Raw genomic sequence first — 22,393 nt, forward strand, 5'->3', positions numbered from 1 at the left:
TTTGGTGCATGTCCCTCTCAACCTTCCTCATTCATGGACCCGTCCAAATGTTTTTTAAATGTGATATCATCTGCCTCAACTATCTATTCTGGCAGCTCGATCCATACAGTGCCCTCCATAATGTTTGGGACAAAGACCCATCATTTATTTATTTGCCTCTATATTCCACAATTTGAGATTTGTAATAGAAAAAAAATCACATGTGCTTAAAGTGCACATTGTCAGATTTTAATAAAGACCATTTTTATACATTTTGGTTTCACCATGTAGAAATTGCAGCAGTGTTTATACATAGTCCCCCAAATTCAGGGCACCATAATGTTTGGGACACAGCAATGTCATGTAAATGAAAGTAGTCATGTTTAGTATTTTATTGCATATCCTTTGCATGCAATGACTGCTTGAAGTCTGTGATTCATGGACATCACCAGTTGCTGGGTGTCTTCTCTGGTGATGCTCTGCCAGACCTGTATTGCAGCCATCTTTAGCTTATGCTTGTTTTGGGGGCTAGTCCCCTTAAGTTTTCTCTTCAGCATATAAAAGGCAAGCTCCGTTGGGTTCAGATCAGGTGATTGACTTGGCCACTCAAGAATTGACCATTTTTTAGCTTTGAAAAACTCCTTTGTTGCTTTAGCAGTATGTTTGGGATAATTGCCTTGAATGAATTGCTGGCCAATGAGTTTGAGGCATTTGTTTGAACTTGAGCAGATAGGATGTGTCTATACACTTCAGAATTCATTGTGCTACCACCATCAGCAGTTGTATCATCAATGAAGATAAGTGAGCCAGTACCATACATGCCCAGACCATAACACCCCCACCACCGTGTTTCACAGATGAGGTGGTATGCTTTGGATCTTGGGCAGTTCCTACTCACCTCCATACTTTACTCTTGCCATCACCCTGATATAAGTCCATCTTCGTCTCATCTGTCCACAAGACCTTTTTCCAGAACTGTGGTTGCTCTTTTAAGTACTTCTTGGCAAACTGTAACCTGCCCTTCCTATTTTTGCGGCTAACCAGTGGTTTGCATCTTGCAGTGTAGCCTCTGTATTTCTGTTCATGAAGTCTTCTGCGGACAGTGGTCTTTGACAAATCCACACCTGACTCCTGAAGAATGTTTCTGATCTGTCGGACAGGTGTTTGGGGTTTTTCTATCAACTGTGGATGTCTTCCTTGGCCTGCCAGTCCCTTTGCGATTAGTAAGTTCACCAGTGCTCTCTTTCTTCTTAATGATATTCCAAACAGTTGCTTTTGGTAAGCCTAAGATTTGGCTGATGTCTCTAAGAGTTTTATTCTTGTTACTCAGTCTCATAATGGCTCCTTTGATTTTCATTGGCACAACTTTGGTCCTCATGTTGATAAACAGCAATAAAAGTTTCCAAAGGTGATGGAAAGACTAGTTGTTTAAGAAGGAACTGCAGATGCTGGCAGAAGGGTCTCAACCCAATAACCTGCCTATTTCCTTCGCTCCATAGATGCTGCCTCACCCGCTGGGTTTCTCCAGCATTTTTGTCTACCTCGGAGGAAAGACTAGGTGCTGAGAGCTCTCTTATACCTGCATTAAGGAGGTAATTAAACACCCCTGAGCAATTACACACACCTGTGAAGCCATGTGTCCCAAACATTATGGTGCCCAGAAATGGGGGGGGGGGTGATTAGTATAGTATAGTATATCTTTATTGTCATTTTCCTGGGTACTCACATACCCAGAGGAAATAAAAAAACGTTGCTCAACCAGTGTCCATTCAGTGTGCAGTAAAAAATAAATAGAAATAAAAATACATATATCATGAACAAATTAAACACTCTACTCTCTACTAAACATCAACAGGCGTTCCGATCGGCAGCGGCACGACAGTGCCTCTGCTGCAGTGTGTCCAGGTTGGTGGTTGGTGCGCGATACTTTGGCAGGAGGCAAAGTCCGTTTATCAGTCTTATAGCCTGCGGGAAGAAGCTGAGGAGCATCCTGCTGGTTTTGCAGCTAATGCTCCTGTACCTCTTCCCAGATGGCAGGATGGAGAATATGTGATGCGATGGGTGGTAGGGGTCTTTGATGATGGAGATGGCTCTGCTGATACATCTCTTCCTGTATATGTCCAGCAGGAAAGGGATTATGTATAAACACAGCTGTAATTTCTACATGGTGAAACCAAAATGTATATGAATAGCCTTCAATAAAATCGGACAATGTGCACCTTTACCACATGTGATTTTTTCCATTACAAATCTCAAATTGTGGAGTACAGAGGCCAATAAATAAATGATGGGTCTTTGTCCCAAACATTATGGAGGGCACTGTAGATCCACTATTATGAGCCTTTATACAAAAACAGGAGAATTTATAAATGTAGAAGGGAAATGAGGAGGTGAGAAAAAAGTTTAATGTAGGTAGGGCGGTGGATGTTCATAAGTAAAAGGAGCAGAATTAGGCCATTCAATCATGGTTGATCTATCTGTCCCTCTTAACCCCATTCTCGTGCCTTTTCCCCATAACCTCTGACATTCGTACTAATCAAGAATCTATCTATCTCTTCCTTAAAAATATCCACAGCCTTCTGTGTCATTGAATTCCACAGATTCACCACCATCTAACTAAAGAAATTCCTCCTCGCTAAACTCCTTGCTAAAGGAACATTTTATTCTGAGGTTAATAATAATAATAATGCATTTTATTTGCTGGCGCCTTTCTGGACACCCAAGGACACCTTACAGGACATAAAATCACAATACATTTATCAATATTAAAATCAAGTTGATTAAAAATAAATAAATAAAGAAATAAATAAAAGTTTAAAAAAATACACAAGACATTTTAAGTCATTAAAATCAGGGTGAACATGGTGGAAGTTATGTCGGGTATGCTAATCTAAACAGGTGTGTTTTGAGTTGTGATTTGAATTGATCGATAGTGTCCAGGTGACGGATGGGAGGTGGGAGAGTGTTCCAGAGACATGGGGCAGAGCAGCTGAAGGCTCTGGCACCCATGGTGCTGAGTCTAAATGTGGGGACAGTTAAAATTGCAGCTGAGGAGGAACGAAGTGACCGGGAAGGAGTGTATGGTAGCAGCAGGTCAGAGAGGTATTGGGGAGCAAGGTGGTGTAGGGCTTTGAAGGTCAGCAGTAAAATCTTGTAGTTAATCCAGTGGTGCACAGGGAGCCAGTGGAGCTGAGTGAGGATGGGTGTGATGTGGTCCGATGATCTGGTGCGGGTGATGATCCGGGCTGCAGAGTTCTGAATGCATTGGAGGTGATGAAGAAGTTTATTGGAGGTGCAAGTGAGGAGGGCGTTGCAGTAATCGATGCGGGATGTGACCAGAGCGTGGATGAGGACATTTGTATTGTCTTTGGAGAGGGAGGGGCGGATTCTGGAGATGTTGCGGAGATGAAAGTATGCAGAGCGTGTGATATTGCTGATGTGGGGGCCAAAGGAAAGTGTACTGTCCAGAATGACGCCGAGACTTTTGACATGGGAGGAGGTGGGTATGGGTGAGCCATCAACTGAAATGGTGAACGGGTGGGTTTTGGAGAGTATAGACTTTGAGCCAATTAGCATGATTTCTGTTTTATTTCCATTGAGTTTTAGAAGGTTGAGTGACATCCAGTTGCTGATAGCTTGAAGACAGGTGGTGAGGGCAGTTGGGGGAAGGGAGGTGTTTGGTTTTGTGGAGAGGTAAAGTTGTGTATCATCGGCGTAGCAGTGAAAATTGATTCCAAAATGACGTAGAATATTGCCAAGAGTTTGAATATAGATGATAAAAAGCAGTGGCCCCAGCACCGTTGCCTGAGGAACACCATGGGTGACTGTGGCAGTTGTGGATGTGACTTTATTTCCCTGGATGAACTGTTTTCTGTCGTGTAGTGCATTGTTGTTGATGCCGGTGGCAGATAGACGTTCCAGAAGAATTGGGTGGGAGATGGTGTCAAAGGCTGCTGTGAGGTCGAGGAGGATCAGAATGGATAAGTGACTGGTGTCAGCTGCGAGAAGGAGATCATTTGTAATTTTTACCAAGGCTGTTTCAGTGCTGTGATTGTGGCGAAAACCGGACTGAAATGGTTCATAGAGATTATTGTTTTGAAGGTGGACTTGAAGTTGTGTCGCTACTGTCCTTTCCAGAGTTTAGTGATGAATGGGAGGTTGGAGATGGGGCGTTAGTTATTTGGATTGTTTGGATCAGAACCTGGTTTTTTTAGAATCGGGGTGACAGAAGCTGTTTTGAGAGATGTAGGGACAGTAGCAGTTGATAGGGAGGAGTTAATTATGGACGTTATGATGGGTGAGATAGAGGGCAGACAGGATTTAACCAGGACAGTAGGGATGGGATCAAGCAAGCAGGAGGAGTTCTTCGACTTGGTGATGAGTTTAGTTATTTCTTCGACTGTTGGAAGCTGGAAAGTAGATAGGGTGGAGAGTGGGGAGTCCAGTGTGGAAGTCCAGGGTGGGCTGTTGTGAGCAGAAGCTGAGAAAGAGTTCAATTGGTGATGAATGCTGGTGATTTTGGTACTGAAGAAGTCCAAAAACGTATTACACTGAGCAGTGGAGGTGAGGTGATTCGAGGTTTCAGGAGGCTTAAGTAGTTTGTTGACAGTGGAGAATAAAGTCCGAGTGTTATTTTCACTGTTGTTGATGATGTTGGAGTAGTAGGGGGATTTAGCAGCAGTCAGGGCATCTTTATATGAGAGAAGATGATCTGTATGCATTTGGTGGTGAATAGTTAGTCCAGTTTTCTTTGTAAGTCTCTGCAGACGCCGGCCCACCATTTTCATGACCTCTAGGACCCGAGGTTATGACCTCGGGTCCTAGACTCTCCCACATGGATTTTAGTAAGGCTTTTGATAAGGTCCCTCATGTTGAGCTGATCCAGAAGATTAAGATGGATGGGATTCACAATGATTTGGTCATGTGGATTCAGAACAGTGTTATTCATAAAAGACAGGGTTATGGTGGAAGGTAAATATTAAGGCTGGAGGTCTATGACCAGTGGAGTTCTGCAGGAATCTGTGCTGGGACCTCTGCTTTTTCTGATATATAAATGACCTGGATGTAAATGTACATGGGTTGGTGAGTAAGTTTGTTGATGACACCAAAACTGTGGAGTTGCAAAAAGTGAGGAAGACTGTCTGAAGATACAGCGTGATATTGATCAGCTGCAGAAATGGGCAGAGGAATGGCAGATGGAATTTAACCCGAGCAAGTGTGAGGTGTTGCACTTGGGAGGTTACAGTTAATGGCAAGACCTTTGACAGCACTGATGTGCAGAGGGATCTTGGAGTCCAAGTTCATAGCTTACTGAAGATGTAGCTCGGGTGGTGAATAAGGCATATGGTATACTTGCCTTCATTACTAGGGGCATTGAATGTAAGAGTCAGGAAGCCATGAAGCAGACTTTGGTTAGGCCGCATATGGAGTATTGTGTGACATTCTGATCACCCCATTACAGGAAAGATGTGGAGGCTTTAGAGAGGGTGCAGAGGAGGTTTACCAGAATGCTGCCTGGATTAGAGAGTTTCACCTATAGGATGGATAGACCGATTGTTTTCCCTGGAACATCAGAGATTGAAGGGAGACTTCATAGAAGTAAATACAATTATGAGAAGCATAGACAGGGTAGACAGTCAGAACCTTTTTTCCACAGGGTGAAAATGTCCAACACTAGAGGGCACAGCTATAAGGTGAGAGGGGGAAAGTTTCATGGAGAGGTTCGGGGCACGTTGTTTTACATAGGGTGATGGGGGCCTGGAACACATTGCCTGGGGTGGTGGTGGATGCAGATACGATAGTGGCGTTTAAGCGGCTTTTGGATACGCACATGGAAGTGCAGGGAATAGAGGGATATGGATCATGTACAGGCAGATGAGATCAATTTAACTTGTCATCATGTTTGGCACACACGTTGTGGGTTTGTACTGTTCTAAGTTCTATTGAAAGCATCAATAGTTTCTTGCTTTTCAAGTTTTGAACTAATTCACATCAATCAGTGCACAAACGCATGTATTAGATATGGTTGAAATAACTTGGACTGCTCAGTAGAATTCAGTCACTTATTTATCATGCCGGGGTGACACGGTGGCGCAGCAGTAGAGTTGCTGCCTTACAGTGCCAGAGACCCGGGTTTAATCCTGACTACGGGAGCTGTCTGTATGGAGTTTGTGCGTTCTCTCTGTTACCGTATGGGTTTTCTCCGAGTGCTCTGGTTTCCTCCCACACTCCCAAGAAGTACAGGTTTGTAGGTTAATTGGCTTCGGTAAAAAAAAATTGTAAATTGTCCCTCGAGTGTAGGATAGTACTAGTGTATGGGGGATCGCTGGTCGGCACGGACTCCGTGGGCTGAAGGGCTTGTTTCCACACTGTAGCTGTCTAAAGACAAAGAAGAGGCCATTCGGCACATCAGATCCATGCTGAGTTCCTTTGGGCAATGCCGTTAGTCCCACTCCCCTCTCCTTATTTGCCTGTACCGTTACAACGTATTGCACACATGCCCATCGACATCGTACTAAGTCTAATTTACAGTGGCCAATTAACTGACCAGTCAAGGACAAAATAGAGCACCTAAAAAGCTTATGCAGAAGGTGTGGAAACAAGGGTGTGCAGATATAGGTTTACAAATAAAACCCAAAGTGCTGGGGTAACTCGACAGGTTAGGCAGCATCTCTGGATATCATGGATGTGACCTTCAGGGTCGGGACCCACCACTAGTCACATCTTTCCATCCCCACCTCTTTCCGCCTTCCAGGAAGACCGCTCCTGCCATAACTCCCCGGTTCACTCATCCCTTCCCACCCAGACCATCGCCTCCCCGGGTACTTCCCCACGCAACCGCAGGAGACGAAACGCCCGTCCATATATTCCCTCCGTCATATCCATCCCAGGACAACAGCAGTCCTTCCAGGTGAGCAAGACCAGTGCAGTACATGAAGTTAGTTGGGCACAAACATAGTGGGCCGAAGGGCCTGCTCCTGTGCTGTTCTATGTGTAATGTATCAGTCTGTCGGTGCACAGAGCTGGTTTACCAGAATGTTACCAGGAATTAGGATTATAGTTTAGCGAGGTTTATTCTTGCAATTGTGCAGATTAAGGGAAAATTCTGAGTAGTTTTGATGATGTACATTGATAGGGGAGATAGGTAACCAGAGGACACTGATTAAATAAATGGTAATAATGCTTGGACAGAAGTAGGAGAGGATAGATGAGAAATCATTTTAATCAGTGGGTTATGACCTCTATATATACCCTGACAGGTTGGCAGAAACTATTTCAAAAGTAATTTCCAAAATGAAATTGGATATGTATCAGAAAGAAAAATGTTGATGGGGTAACAAAGAGCAGCAAAGTGGGGCTTTCATTTCCTGGATCAGCCCAGCCACAATATGGACTCACTCTATTCCTACATTTCACAAAAGTGCACAGATAAAGATTAGATCCCAACATTTAAATGACAATGGCAATGTTTTATAACCCACAGTAACTCTTCTCAATTCAGTGAAGACCATTGAAGATTCTCCCATCACAAACTTGAGTTGGAGGTTATGGATTCTCCAGCACTCCACTGGGGCAGGCTAGCCACCACTGGACCACCATCTGAGTGTCCCAACTGATAGTATCTGTATTGGGTATAGGGTCAGAAGAATGGTCTCGACCCAAACCTCACCTATCCATGTTCTCCGGAGATGCTGCCTGACCAGCTGAGTTACTCCAGCATTTTGTGTCCTTTTGTGCCATCCAGCATCTGCAGTTTCTCCATTCTACCAACAGTATCACTCTTCAACTGCCAAGTAAACTCTAATACACCAAATGTGTGCAAAAGGCCAATGGTCTATATACACAGCTTTGTGTCATCGAGTTGTACAGCTCTTTGGTCCACCACATCCATGCTGGGTGTTGTACGTCTAGATTTGTCCCACTTACCCATATTTGCTTTGTTGATTCAAGTGCGTGTCTCAATCCTTTTTAAATGGTATGAAGAATACATGTGTCCATCAAACACATCTACATGAGGCACTGCCTCAAGAAGATGGCATTGTCCACCATCAAGGATCCCCACCATCTGGGCCTCGCCCTCTTCTCAATGCGCCATGGGGCAAGAGCATGGGCATGAGCAGGGCAGGGAGCTAGAAAAGATTTCATTTATTTCAATGTGAGAGTCCTAATGGATAAAGTGAATTAACTCAGAGCGTGGATGGATGCGTGCGACTGGGACGTTATTACCATTATACGACAACATGGTTAACACAGCTTAATGTTCCAGGGTACAGGTTGCAGACGAGATAGAAGTGCAGGTAAAAGAGTAGGGTTGCTTTATTCAGCAAGGAGAAATACATTCTCAGGCAGTGGTCTGAGATGCATTGCTGAAGATTCATCCAGTGAGATTATATGGGCAGAGCTGAGAAATAAAAATGGGGATGAGCACCTTGTAAGGTGCACCTTACATCTTCTCCTCTTTATCCACCTACAAGACTAATAAGGTTGACATCATTGAGAATTTTAACTATCCCAATATAGACTGGGATTACTTAGCGCCAGGGCTCAGATGGTATAGAATTTGTCAAATGTGTTCAGAAAGGTTTCCTCAGGCACTATGTAGAGGGCCCGACAAGGGAAAGGACAAGACTGACCAACTCTTAGGAAACTGGCTGGGCAAGTGTCTTAAGTATCAATGAGGGAGGCTTTCGGAAGGCAGCAACTACACTTCTATCAGCTTTAAAATGGTTCTGGAAAAGGACTAGGGCAGGCCCTCAAGTTAAAGGTCAATGTTGATGCCAATAGACTGGAAGTTGCAAATGTTGACAGAGTGCTGGAGTAGCTCAGTGGGTCAGGCAGCATCTCAGGAGATCGTTCCAACCTGAAACATCTCCTCCTGAGATGTAGCCTGTCCCGCTGAGCTACTCCAGCACTCTGTCCAGTTCAATGACATCCTTCCTAAAGCAGGATAACCAAAACTGAACACAATGCTCCAAGTGCAGCCTCGTCAACATCTTCTGCAACTATAACATAAGGTGACAACTTCTATACTTACTCTGACTAGTGAAGGCCAATGTACCAAAAGCCTTTGTTAACCAGAGGATAGACACAACGTGCCGGTAACTCAGCCGGTCGGGAAAAATGATTGCCAATTCGGGTCAAGACCCCTCCGGTCTTTTTTGACCACCCTATCTACCTGTAACACCGATTTCAGGGAATTATGTACCTGTACTCAATCCCTCTGCAATATCACACTTCCCAGGCCCCTACGTGGAATATTTCCTCATTTATCACTTCTTCACTTCTATTCTCAGATGGTTTGAGAAGGACTAGGTTTTGAGGAACGTTAAATTTGATGTGCCGGACTTGAGTTCTGTACCACAGTGTGGTTTACCATGTATTACCAAACTCCGTGGTGTTCACCAAGAGCAAATCTACATCAGAATTTGCAACTGTCTGGCAGTAAATGAGTCACCCCCAACAACATCTCTCCCCAGCACCAGGCCTGTCGTCCCCGTGATTACTTGGCCTGAGTCCCAGTAACACACTTACTCACCTTCCTTTCCATTCTCCCTGTTGGCACTGACAAAATTCTAGACAGGGAAAATAAAAGCTGTTTTGTGCAATAAGGTTGGCATGGAGGCAGTGAGCCAAAGGCACTGTTGCTGTGCTGTTCTATATGACTCAGTGACTTTGAACCAACCCAGCGGCATTCTTGTGCATCAAATACACCCATTTCCTGAACTAATTTACAATTTTAATTTAATTGATTAAGATTCATTAAAATCTATTACATTTTTAATTAAATTTATTATAAACAGGCCCTTTGGCCCAACTTGCCCATGCTGACCGAGATGCTCCATCTACACGAGTCCCACCTGCCCGCGTCCAGCCCATATCCCTCCCATCCATGTACCCGTCCAAATAATCATCCTCATTTAAGTGGGCACAAAAACTAAAATCTAAACCAGCATATTTCAGCAGTTCGATACAATTTCATTTGACCACATTTAATTTAGAATAGACATGCCCTTACCTTTATTCTAAACAATCATTTAATAGAAATCTGAGGGGCAACATTTTTATTTTACACAAAGGATGGTTGGTATATGGAATGAGCTGCCACAGGAGGTAGTTGGCAGGCACTATTACAACATTTATAAAATATTTGGACAGGTACATGGACAGGATAGGTTTAGAGGGATATGGGCCAAACACAGACAGATGGGACAAGTGTAGATGGGTTTAAGAAGGAACTGCAGATGCTGGAAAATCAAAGGTACACAAAAATGCTGGAGAAACTAAGCGGGTGCAGCAGCATCTATGGAGCGAAGGAGATAGGCAACGTTTCGCGCCGAAACGTTGCCTACCTCCTTCGCTCCATAGATGCTGCTGAACCCGCTGAGTTTCTCCAGCATTTTTGTGTACCTAGTGTAGATGGGGCTTGTTGGTTGGGCAAATTGGACCGAAGGGCCTATATCCACGGTATATGACTATGACATAAAGTCATAATGACTCTATGTATAAATTACAAAGGTTTCATCCCTATTGCACTGAAGGAATTATTTATCTCAACTTAATGATCAGGCTGCGTTTTTGTGCAAAGCTTTAATGACATTGGATACCTGGATATGAGAGGTTGGCTGATTAATGAGAAGGGCTCCAGCATGCCGCTGTGTGTCAAAGGCAGATCTAGTGCTTTCAAACATAGCTGAAACTCAATCCTCTCACGAAAATGCAGCGGCAAACGGCAGTTTCAAATGAGTGCATTAATATTAATGCAAGCCCAGTAAAGAATATTGTTATGTAATATCGTCACACATTATGCATATTTTAACATGTGCCACATCAAAATGTTTTGTGCTAAGATGTCTATATTTAGATCCTTTCATTTAATGAATAGAAATAAGAGGCATGTTGTACAGAGGGTTATCCCCAAAATTAATCATTAGGAGCAGTTGGTTAAGGTGAATGTATTGAAGAATACAACAAAATTGTTTTAATTCCATACAAACAATTGGATTCATAGAGTTATAGTGCACGGAAACAGGCCCTTTGGCCCTACTTGCCCATGCTGAGCAAGATGCCCCATCTGCACTAGTCCCACTTGCCTGCACCTGGCACATATCTATCCAAACCCCTCCCATCCATGTAGCTGTCCAAATGCCTTTGAAATGTTGTTATAGTACCTTCAAATGTTGTTACTGTGTTTATATTTCTTTCTCTGTCACAAAAATACTCAAGAGTAAACATAAGTAAAAATCATTTTAAAACAGTACATGATATAGGTTTTTTGGCGAATACGGGATTTGCCAATCCCTCTCCTGCACATGTGTGTAAGGTTTTCCTTCAGTTTTAATGATTTCAAAAATCAGTTGCAGATAATGAATTGTGGAATTTTGAGAAACAAGGGAGTTATTAAGACCTTCTGCTTTAAGTATCTGGACCCACAAAGGCAGGACATGCTGAGAAATGAAACGGGTGATTAAGCAACATATATAAGTGCCAAATGACATGATGCAGTAATTAATTTATCACATTGAAGGCCAGCTGAGCATGCAGGTTAGCTAGGAATAGATTTTCTGACACTTTTCTAAAAGATGAACCTTTACTTCTCACTTTAAAGCATTAGAGTCAAAGATATGCATTGCATTTGTCAATGCAATGATTGTAATACTATTATATATAAATTATATTAAATTTATAAATAACCCGAAAAGGCCCTCACAGTTTCCAACCCTAAAGAGGTTATTTCCTATTTTACTCTGCACATTCGCACAGAGATACCCGACCTCCACTAAATGTAGAGCATTGCCCAATGCATGGACTCCTTCAGTGTAGTTTAGTTTAGTTCAGTTTAGAGATAGAGTGTGGAAACAGGCCCTTCGGCCCACCGTCCACGCCGACCAACGATCATCTATACACTAGTTCTATCCCACACACTAAGGGCAATTTACCGAAGCAAACCTGCATGTCTTTGCAACGTGGGAGGAATCCGGAGCACCCAGAGAAAACCCACACAGTCATGGGGAGTACGTATAAACTCTGTACAGACAGCACCTGTAGTCAGGGTCGTACGCAAGTCCCTGGTGCTGTAAGGCAGCAAATGTGCCGCTGCACCCATGGGCGGAAATCCTGGGGGAGAACGGGGGGGGGGAGAACGGGGGGAGAACGGGGGGGGGGGGGGGAGGGGGGGAGTCCCCCCATGTTTTGAGAGGTGGGGGACCATCCCCCCCACCCTCCCCCATGTTTTATGACGTGGGCACTACAGCCCTGGGCACTACAGGTCGGCTCGCTTGCCCCAGGTCTGACTGAAGCACCCAGGTCGCCTGCATGCCCCGAGACTGGCTGCAGTTCCCAGGTTGCCTGCTGGTCTGGGAACTGGCTGTAGTTCCCAGGTCGCGAAAACTAAAATTGAAAACAAAACGCCTGCTGGCCGGATGATTTTGAGTTACGGGCCGGATCCCGCTCGTGTGCTCTAGGTTGCCGACCCCTGTCCTAGATGTTAAGCCTCATTGTCCCTCCCCCCCCCCCATGTTTTAAAAGCGATTTCCGCCCATGCGCCACAGTGCCACCCTATTGTTGAATCAATCTTTGGGGGGATCTGAGTATTGGTGGAAAGCACTGGTGGCATTTACCACCCATTCCAAATTGCCCCGTAAGAAGGTGGTGTTGACAACTGTGTGGCTTGCTACGCCATTTCAGACGGCGTTTAACAATTCAATAAGCAAGACTAGATATCGATAGATCGAGTCATGTTTTATGACAATGTAGCCGTTTTTCTGGTCCACATGACTAAGACTAGTTGTTGTTTTTGGCAAATTCCAGACTATGAATGAGCTGGAAATAGAGTCTGAAGAAGGGTCCTAAACTGAAACGTCACCTGTCCATGTTCTCCAGTGATGCTGCCTGACCCCCTGAGTTACGCCAGCACTGTGTGTCTTACCTATAGTATAAACCAGTACCTGCAGTTCTTTATTTCTACATATGAATGAGCATAAATGGATGTCGGACCTTTGGTTTACAGGACATAGCTGGCAATTTTCCATCTCACTGAGTAAAATGGAGCAGCCTGATGAGGAGATGCCAGTTCTCATGTACTACTGCTGAGATGTTGTTTTGCCCCACAGCCTTTGCTGTAACCAGTGTGTCGCCACTCCTTGTATTTGATAGATTATATTGAATTGGCTGGAGACTGACTTCTGTGACAATGGGGACTCAGGAGGAAGTAAAGATGGATCATCTATTTACTTCTCAGTTATCACGGTCTAGTCGTTTGTCGAGCCTTGCGTCGGTTGAGGAAGGGCAGTCTCCTCCCATTAACTGTTTAGTTGTCCCCCATCACTAACGCCTGGATGCTTCAATCTGATCTGATAAAAGGTCAAGATGATTTATCCTGCAGACTTAGTCTGGCAGTTACATCCTTTAACATTCCACCAGTGATTGTCTAGTTAGTTTAGTTTATTAGGTAGTTTAGTTTATTGTCACGTGTAGCGAGGTACAATGAAAAGCTTTTTGTTGCATGCTATCCAGTCAGCGGAAAGACTATACATGATTACAATCGAGGCCATCCACAGTGTACAGATACAGGATAAAGGGAATAACATTTAGTTTAATAAAAGCAAGCCGCTCTTGGTGATAAATATCAAACTCTCCCTCCCAGACAATATACTAGTCCCCAAATAGTCAACGGGAATTATTATCCATGGTTCTATTCGTTTTAAATTAGTTTTGTATAAGGACAGGGCGGGCCGACAAGTAAATGTTTTGAATTAGTGTAAGGTCAACTTTGATGGCATTTGACAGGAACTTGCTAAAGTTGATTGGATTCGGATGTTTGCGGGCAAAAGAAGGTCCAGGCAGTGGGACGCTTACAAAAGAGTGGTGGTGAGGGTTCAAGGAGTGCGTGCATGTTCATGTTAGAGTGAAGGGCAAGGCAGCTTGCAGTAAGGAACCCTGGATGATGAGAGCAATTGATGGTCTGGTCAGGAAAAAGGAGGCATGGACCAGATATGGGCAGCTGGGATCAAGTGTATCCCTGACGGAGATTCTGCAACTGAGGAGCATGAGAATGAAATCAGGAGGGCAAAAAGGGAGCAGGTGATTAGGGAGAGTCTCTTCTTTGTACTATGTCCAGTTCTGGTCATCCTGCTATAAGAAGGATGTTGTTACGCTGAAAAGAGTGCAGAGAAGATATACTAGGATGCTGCCAGGACTTGAGGGGCTGAGCTATAAGGAGAGGTTGGGCAGGGTAGGACTTTATTCCTTGGAGCGCAGGAGGCTGAGGGGTGATCATATAGAGGTTTATGAAATAATGAGGGAAATAGGTAGGGTAAATTAAGTCTCTAACCCAGGGTAGGGGAATCAAAAACAACGGGACATAAAGTGTTGGAGTAGCTCAGTGGGTCAGGCACTCTTGAAAAGACACTTGGACAGGTACATGGAAAGGAAAGATTTAGAGGCAAACGGGCCAAATTGGACTTGCTTAGATGGGGCATCTGTTTGGCATTATAGGCCAAAGAGCCTGTTTCCGTGCTAGATGACTATGACTCTATATTGTGCCATTTCTTCTTTCAACTCTTCCAAGTTTAGATGAAGAAGGAAAACAGCAATTCTTTAGCTGATTGAGTAGTATCACTGATAACCAGCGTGTGATTCATGTTCATATGTTATAGGAGCAGAATTAGGCCATTCGGCCCATCGTCTACTCCGCCACTCAATCATGGCTGATCTATCTTTCCCTCTCATCCCATTCTCCTGCCTTCTCCCCATGACCCCTGACACCCGTAGTAATCAGGAATCTGTCAATCACCACCTTAAAAATATCAATTAACAGCCTCCACAGCATTCTGTGGCAATTAATTCCACAGATTCACCACCCTCTGGCTAAATAAATTCCTCCACATGTCCCGTCTAAAGGTATGTCCTTTCATTCTGAGGCTGGGCTTTCGACTCCAAGACTCTCCAACTAGTGGAAACAACCTCCCCACATACACTAAAGTCCCCTCCCTCATCCTCCTAAACTCCAGCGAGTCCATGCTCAGTGCTGTCAAATTCTCATCATATGTTAACCCAATCATTCCTGGGATCATTCGCATAAATCTCCTCTGGATACTCTGCAACACCAGCACATCTTTCCACTCATTTGGGGCCCAAAACTGCTCACACTGCTTCCTTGCCTACATGTTATCTGATGCTCTGAGACATCATGGCGACTGGCTACTTCCAGCCCATCCGCCCACCACTGTACTGTCTCTTATGATTTGATGGCTGTTGGTGGGGCAGAACATACCCAGGACTGTCATGGAGCAGCCTAGACATTGCCCACTAAGTGTGAATCTGTGCGACCATCTACAACTGGCTGTTACTTGACTCGTCTGAAAGACACCCAGTCCCCAGATGTTTGTGAAGACTTTGCGTGGTCACACCGCTGCGAGCTACTTAGCTGCGTACAAAGTTGAATGGATTATTGGTCCGGACCTCCGGACAAACAGGCCGGAAGCCTATCGCAAGTACCAAAAATGCTTGCTCAGAAACTGAATGAGAAAACTTTAAAACATATTGTAGATGATAGAAATCATAAACAAAACTGTGAATGAAATATATCACTGGCAGAGCTCCAGTAAAAAGAAGCAACCATTTTTAAAGCCAGCACTGGAATAGAGAGAAAGAAAATCCAGGCTTGTTGCCAAAATGGTAAACAACACACTGCAGATTATTGGCAGCTTTTAAATAATAACTTATGAAGTGGTTGGAAAAAGAACATCAGATTTATAAAGTAACACTTCCTCTTGACACACTGCAAAACGTTCTAATGGGAATGCTTGTAGAACACTCTCAATAATGTTGTCACCATTAGCACCAATGTTGGAAGCACTTTCAATTTAATATCACCTTCAATGCATGGCAAAAATCAGACATCCCAGAACGGGTTCTGCTTGTGCTCGTGTTCTCAGGAAATGTTAAATCATAACCACACTGACCCTCCCAACTGGAGCATGAATTTGGTTTCTGGTTGCCAATAAATCCACAAAATAGTCCAACTGGAAATAGCCACAGCAACTGGTAAATTCAAGTTGCACCAAGGCAAATTCCTTGTATGTCAATACTTGGCCAATAAACTTACTTAGTTACTTACTTAAATAGTTTCTTGTGTACACACAAAGAAAATATTTTTTCTGCAATTATCATTCACAAAATATATGCAACATTCATAGTCACAGTGGGGCCAAGGAAAGAGCGTTCACGTCGCGGCCCTGTTTCAACCAATCTTTCCACCACCATGCACAAGAAGCACAAGAAGCACAAGAAGCGCAAGACAGACACCATTGTGCAGATGCCGAGAAGTGTGTTCAGCTCTGGCTGAACAACTTCTAATCTTGTGTGTGGACTCGATAAGAAGAAGAAGAATAGTCACAGTGCTGTACAGCACAGAAGGTCCTTCTGCCCAACTCACCCATGCCAACCAAATTACTAACCGAGATAGTACCACTTGCCTCTGCCTGTCCCAAATCCCTCCAAACCTTCCCTACCCATTGACCTGTTGTTTAAATGTTATCATCATACCCATCCCCACCACTTTCTCTGCCAGCTCATTCCATATATGCTACATTCTCAGGTCCATTCCCTTCCTTTGAGAGGAAAGATTTAATAGGAACCCAAGGGGCAACTTTTTCCACACATAGGGCGGTAGGAAAATGGAACAGGCTGACAGACAGAGTTGAGGTAAGTACAATAACTGCATTTAAAAGACATTTGGACAGGTGCAATGATAGTGAATGTTTAGAGGGATATGGGCCAAACGTGGGCAGGTGGGACTTGCGTAAATGGGTCTGCATGGACAAGTCAGCTGTAGGGCCTGTTTCCGTGCTGTATCAATTTCTGCATTTTAACTATAGTCTGAAGAAGGGTCTCGACCCGAAACGCCACCGATTTCCTTCACTCCATAGATGCTGCCTCACCCGCTGAGTTTCTCCAGCATTTTTGTCTACCTTCCATCTTACTACATTCACATTACATTTGTTTAGTATAGTTTAGTTTAGCTTATTGTCACATGTACCGAGATACAGTGACAATTATTTAACTTTAAAAGCAAATTCTTTGCTTACAAATATGATTTTTTCCATGGTAAAAGTAAAGACATTGGTTTAATCAAAAACGGCATAAATTGTAAAGTGGTAAATTTGTCAATATGTTCAATTATTACACTGTATTCTGTACACACTGTTATGTAAAGAATATAATGGTAAATTCATTTCAATTATTTTTTCTCCAGATTGCTTCAATTCTGCTTCAGAAAATATAGCTGAAAAGCCAAGTAACACAATCATGCCTGACACAGGGCAACCTCTAAATGTCAGCAAATTCTAAGATGAAGAACATTTCCTTCCCCTTGCGTCTAGCTTCCATCTTCCATGAGAAAAGGTTGAGATTTGTGAGGCTAACGCAAAAAGGTCCTTATATCTGTGCCCATGATATGCTTAATGTTAACTGATGAATAGTCTACTATTATAACATTGGGCCACGTCACTTGAGTAAACTGTTGCATTCACACGCACAAGAAATCCCCCCTCTGAAAAATGGAAAAGAAACACCTAACGTCATTAGTATTTCAGGTTCACAAGAGTTTTTAAATATTGTAAATCACAATTCAAATAAAATATATGAGGCACCATACTGCCAATTGATACTTAGACAGCATAGATCAATTCACTTACCATTGAAACAGGACCAAGGCAGGTGCTACCTCACTGGCCCTTCACTAATCATTGAAACATCAGGATAAAATGGACACCAACTTCTATTAATTGGCTACATCTCCGCCTTCAATTCCTTAATCCCAACCAAACTAATCTCCGAACTCCTGGACCCAGGAGTCAGCAAACCCACTGCAACTGAATCTTTGACTTCCTGACCTATGGACCATGATCAGTGAGATTGGTGACAAAGCAACCTCCACGATCATTCTCAACATGGTGCCCAACAAAGGATACATTCCCACACCCTTACTGTACTCCCGATACACTTACAACTATGCAGCCACATTCTGTTCAAACTCCATTCACAAGTTTGCAGAGGACACCAAAGTAGTGGACTGGATCTCGAACACAGATGAGATGGTGGAAGGAGCTAGCTTAGGGACAAGATTGCAACCTCTCCTTCAATGTCAGCAAAATGAAGGAGGTAGTTATTGAGATGTTGTGCATGGCCCAGACAGCATCAACTGTGTTGTGAATGGAGACGCTTGAGAGCTTCCCGTCCTTGACATAAATATTACCAACAATTTATGTGGAAAAGAACTGCAGATGTTGGTTTAAATCGGATAGACACAAAAAGCTGGAGTAACTCAGCGGGACAGGCAGCAACTCTGGAGAGAAGGAATGGGTGACGTTTCTGGTCGAGACCCGTCTTCAGATAAGAGAGACCTCGACCCGAAACGTCACCCATTCCTTCTCTCCAGAGAGCTGCCTGTCCCGCTGAGTTACTCCAGCTTTTTATGTCTATCTTCGATGGCCAACAATTTGTCCTGGACTAATCACATTGAAGCCACGGACAAGAAAGCACACCAAAACCTCGACTTCCACAGTAGCCTAAGGAAGTTCGGCATGTCTCCAATAGCCCTGACCAACTTCTACAGATGCACTGTAGAAAGCATTCTATTGGAATGAAGAACAGCTCTGCCCAAGAACGCAAGAAATTGCAGAGTTGTGGATGTAGTCCAATCATTACACAAACCACCCCGTCTCCCCCATTGACTCACCTTACACTTCACGCTGCCTTGGGAACGCAAGGACCATTTTCACCCCAGTCATTATCAATTTTCCCTCTCTCCTCAGCCAAAGATACAAAAGCTGGAGAGCAAGTATCACCAGATTCAGGAACAGCTTCTTCCCTGCTGTTATCACACTAGTGAACAGCCCATCCATAAGCTAGGGTGCAGTCTTGATCTTCCAACCTACCTTAGAGGACATATTTTTAATATCTTCACTTTCTCTGTAACTGGAACTCCATAATTGTGCAACATTATATTTAGTATTTTCCTTTTGCATTACCTGTTGTGCTTCATATGCCTTCATCGTACGCATGTATACAATGCTTTAGCTGGATAGCATGCAGAGTTTTCCACTGTGATTCCAGAGTGCCCACAGGTGCCACCACAAGTTTCACATTTACTCCCGTTAATTCTGTAACTGCTTCCCAATTTCTCAGTGTCAAAAAGAATCAAAAGGAATAATGGGGTAGACTATTCTCTCAATAGGGAAGGATTTAGATATCGGAGGTGCATAGGGACTTATGAGCACTGGTGCAGGATTCCCAAAGGGTTACTTTGCAGGTTGAGTCTGTGGTAAGAAAGGCAAATGCAATGCTCATTTTGAGGAAACTAGAATATAAAAGCAAAGATGTAATGCTGACACTTTATAAGGTACTGGCGAGGCACATTTAGAATATTGTGAGCAGTTTTGGGCGTCATATCTGAGGCAGGATGTGCTGGCTTTGGAGAGGGTTCACAGGAGGGGTGACATGAAGGTACATTAAATCATGAGGGGCATAGATAAGGTATATATTTTCTTACAGTAGGGGAGTCTGATATTAAAGGGCAAGAGGAGTATTATTTATAAAAATATAGGATGAGAGGGGTAATATTTAACAGGACCCAAGAGGCACATGTTTTCACACAGTTATAGTCACACAGCACGGAAATAGCCTCTTCAACCTGCCTTGTCCATGCCGGCCGAGTTAGCATTCTGGACTCATCCTATTTGCCTGCATGTGGTCACAGCCCTGTGAATCTTAAGGGCCTGTCCCACTAACGCGACTTTTCAGTGACTGTCTTCGACCTTCAAGCTCGAGGGCACTCGCCTGAAAAACCTCGAGCTGGATCGATCGTCAGCGATGAAACCGCGAGCTGGATTGACTGTCAACACACACACACACACATAGACACGTCGCAAAGGTGGGGGCCAGGGAAAGCAGGGGAGCGCTGTCTGAAATTCACACCCGCGATGAACAGGAAGGTAAAAGACGGCTGCACAGTAACGGTAAGTCCTTTAGAGAGCACGGAGGAGGAGGGGGAGGAGAGAAGGGGAGAGAAGAGGGGAGAAGGGGGGGGGGGGGGGGGAGACACTTTTAAGAAGCAAGACAACTTTTAATAAGGTTTAGCGGGTATTTAACATTATCAGTCGGTTTTCTTTGGTTCTGAAAACTCCAATGAGCCAATTAAAATGCCTGGTCAGCAAAGGAGATTGCCTTACGGCTGCCTCGACTGCCTAACGACCCCATTCCACTGCACTATGAGTTCAAAAGAACCATGCCGACCAATTTTTACTGGCGGAAAATTTTTCAGCATGCTGAAAAGTATTCCTCGACCAACCTGAGGCCGCGAGTATGCGGGAACTTCCCTCGAGCATGAAGGAGAGTTCCAGTGACCTCCTAGGACCACGTGTCGACCATGCTGCGAGTTTGAGTCAAGCGCAAGCTCTTCTAAACTCGCAAATTAGGTTGCCACAGTGGGACAGGCCCTTTACCTTTCTATCCCAACGTTTATTAAAATCATAATTGTATCCACTTCTGTAGGTTGGTGTGTAAATGGAATGAGCTTTCAGACGAAGTGATAAAGGCAAGTACAATTGCAACATTTAAAAGACATTTGGACACGTACATGGATAGGAAAGGTTTAGAGGTATATGGGCCAAACGCATATGAGTGGGACTAGCTCGGGTACGCTAGTTTGGATGAGTTGGATCATAGGCTGATCCAACTATGCTGTATAATTCTATGACTTGCGTAGCAAGGAGTTGTCAAATACTTTTGCGAAGATGTGTCTGGTGGTGGTGGAAATTGTAAAGGACAATCCATTCAATATGGAGGCTGGTGGTGTAAAAGGGACGACCAACAGGCTGGGACAGAGAGAGAGGTTTTAGTTTAGTTTAGGGATACAGCAGGGAAACAGGCCTTTCGACCCACCAAGTCCACGTTGACCGTCGATCACACTAGTTCTATGATATCCCACTTTCTTGTCACCAGGGGACATTTACAGAGGGCCAATTAACCTACAAACCTACAAGTATTTTGGATATAGGAGGAAACCAGAGCACCCAGAGAAAATGCACGTAGTCACGCGGAGATTGTGCAAACTCCACACAGACAGAACCCGCGGTCAAGATCAAATCAGCTGCGACACCGTGTGTCCATTTGCTGCCCATGTACTAGAACATCTTCCTCTTAAGTAGTGAACTGACCCAATCATTCACCATAAAATAATAGACTCTGTATTAAATGTTCAAGAACTGAAATTTATGTCAACATAATGGCTCATGATTCTTTTGGAAGATCCAGGCATCCAGAAGAGACATGGAATACAGACATTTTGGTGGTAAGATGCCCTTACACAACCTGGCCTGGGATTGGGGTGGCACGGTGGTGCAGCGGTAGAGTTGCTGCTTTACAGCACCAGAGACCCGGGTTTGATCCTGACCACGGGTGCTGTCTGTACGGAGTTTGTACATCCTCCATGTGAGCGCAGTGGTTTGCACCGGGTGCTCTGGTTTGCTCCAACATTATAAAGAAGCGCAGGATTGTAGGTTAATTGGCTTCGGTAATACAAATTGTAAGTTGTCGCTAGTGTATAGGATAGTGCTAATGTACAGGGTGAGTGTTGGTCGGTGCGGACTCGGTGGACCAAAGGGCCCGTTTCCGTGCTGTATCTCTAAAGTCTGAAGTATAATATGAAATGTTAAACAAATTTCAAACAGACAATAGCTTGTTTTTCCTTCATTTCTGGTCCTTTGTAATATTAAAAGAAATCATAATGTCCGGTACACCTGCATACTCAGAATTTCTAGACAAAAATTAATGCATTATTGTTAAGTAAAATAATCAAAGATGAAAGACCGATAGATACAGTGTTTGGGACAATGTTTGGGACAAAGACCCATCATTTATTTATTTGCCTCTGTACTCCACAATTTTAGATTTGTAATAGAACAAAATCACATGTGGTTAAAGTTCACATTGTCAGATTTTATTAAAGGGTATTTTTATACATTGTGGTTTCACCATGTAGAAATTACAACTGTGTTTATACACAGTCCCCCCATTTCAGGGCACCATAATATTTGGGACACATGGCTTCACGGGTGTTTGTAATTGCTCAGGTGTATTTAATTGCCACCTTAATGCAGGTATATGAGAGCTCTCAGCACCTAGTCTTTCCTCCAGTTTTTCCATCACCTTTGGAAACTTTTATTGCTATTATTCAGCATGATGACAAACGTTGTGCAAATGAAAGTCAAAGAAGCCATTATGAGACTGAGAAACAAGAATAAAACTGTTAGAAACATCAGCCAAACCTTAGGCTTACCAAAATTAACTGTTTGGAACATCATTAAGAAGAAAGAGAGCACTGGTGAGCTTACTAATCGCAAAGTGACTGGAA

At 43.7% G+C, this 22,393-nt stretch overlaps 1 protein-coding gene and 1 long non-coding RNA gene across 8 annotated transcripts in view; one reads left to right on the forward strand and one right to left on the reverse strand.

Moving 5' to 3' along the window:
* The window catches only part of cux1 (cut like homeobox 1), a 445,449-nt gene that overhangs the window by 222,235 nt on the left and 200,821 nt on the right, over positions 1 to 22,393 (reverse strand). The gene's annotated exons all lie outside the window — the stretch shown is intronic.
* LOC116988723 lies at positions 1,530 to 2,203 on the forward strand. Its single transcript, XR_004416052.1, has 2 exons — positions 1,530 to 1,654; positions 2,112 to 2,203. It is a non-coding gene; the product is annotated as an uncharacterized LOC116988723 (long non-coding RNA).

The sequence above is a fragment of the Amblyraja radiata genome, chromosome 28 (genome assembly GCF_010909765.2).
Source record: "Amblyraja radiata isolate CabotCenter1 chromosome 28, sAmbRad1.1.pri, whole genome shotgun sequence".
NCBI lineage: Eukaryota > Metazoa > Chordata > Chondrichthyes > Rajiformes > Rajidae > Amblyraja > Amblyraja radiata.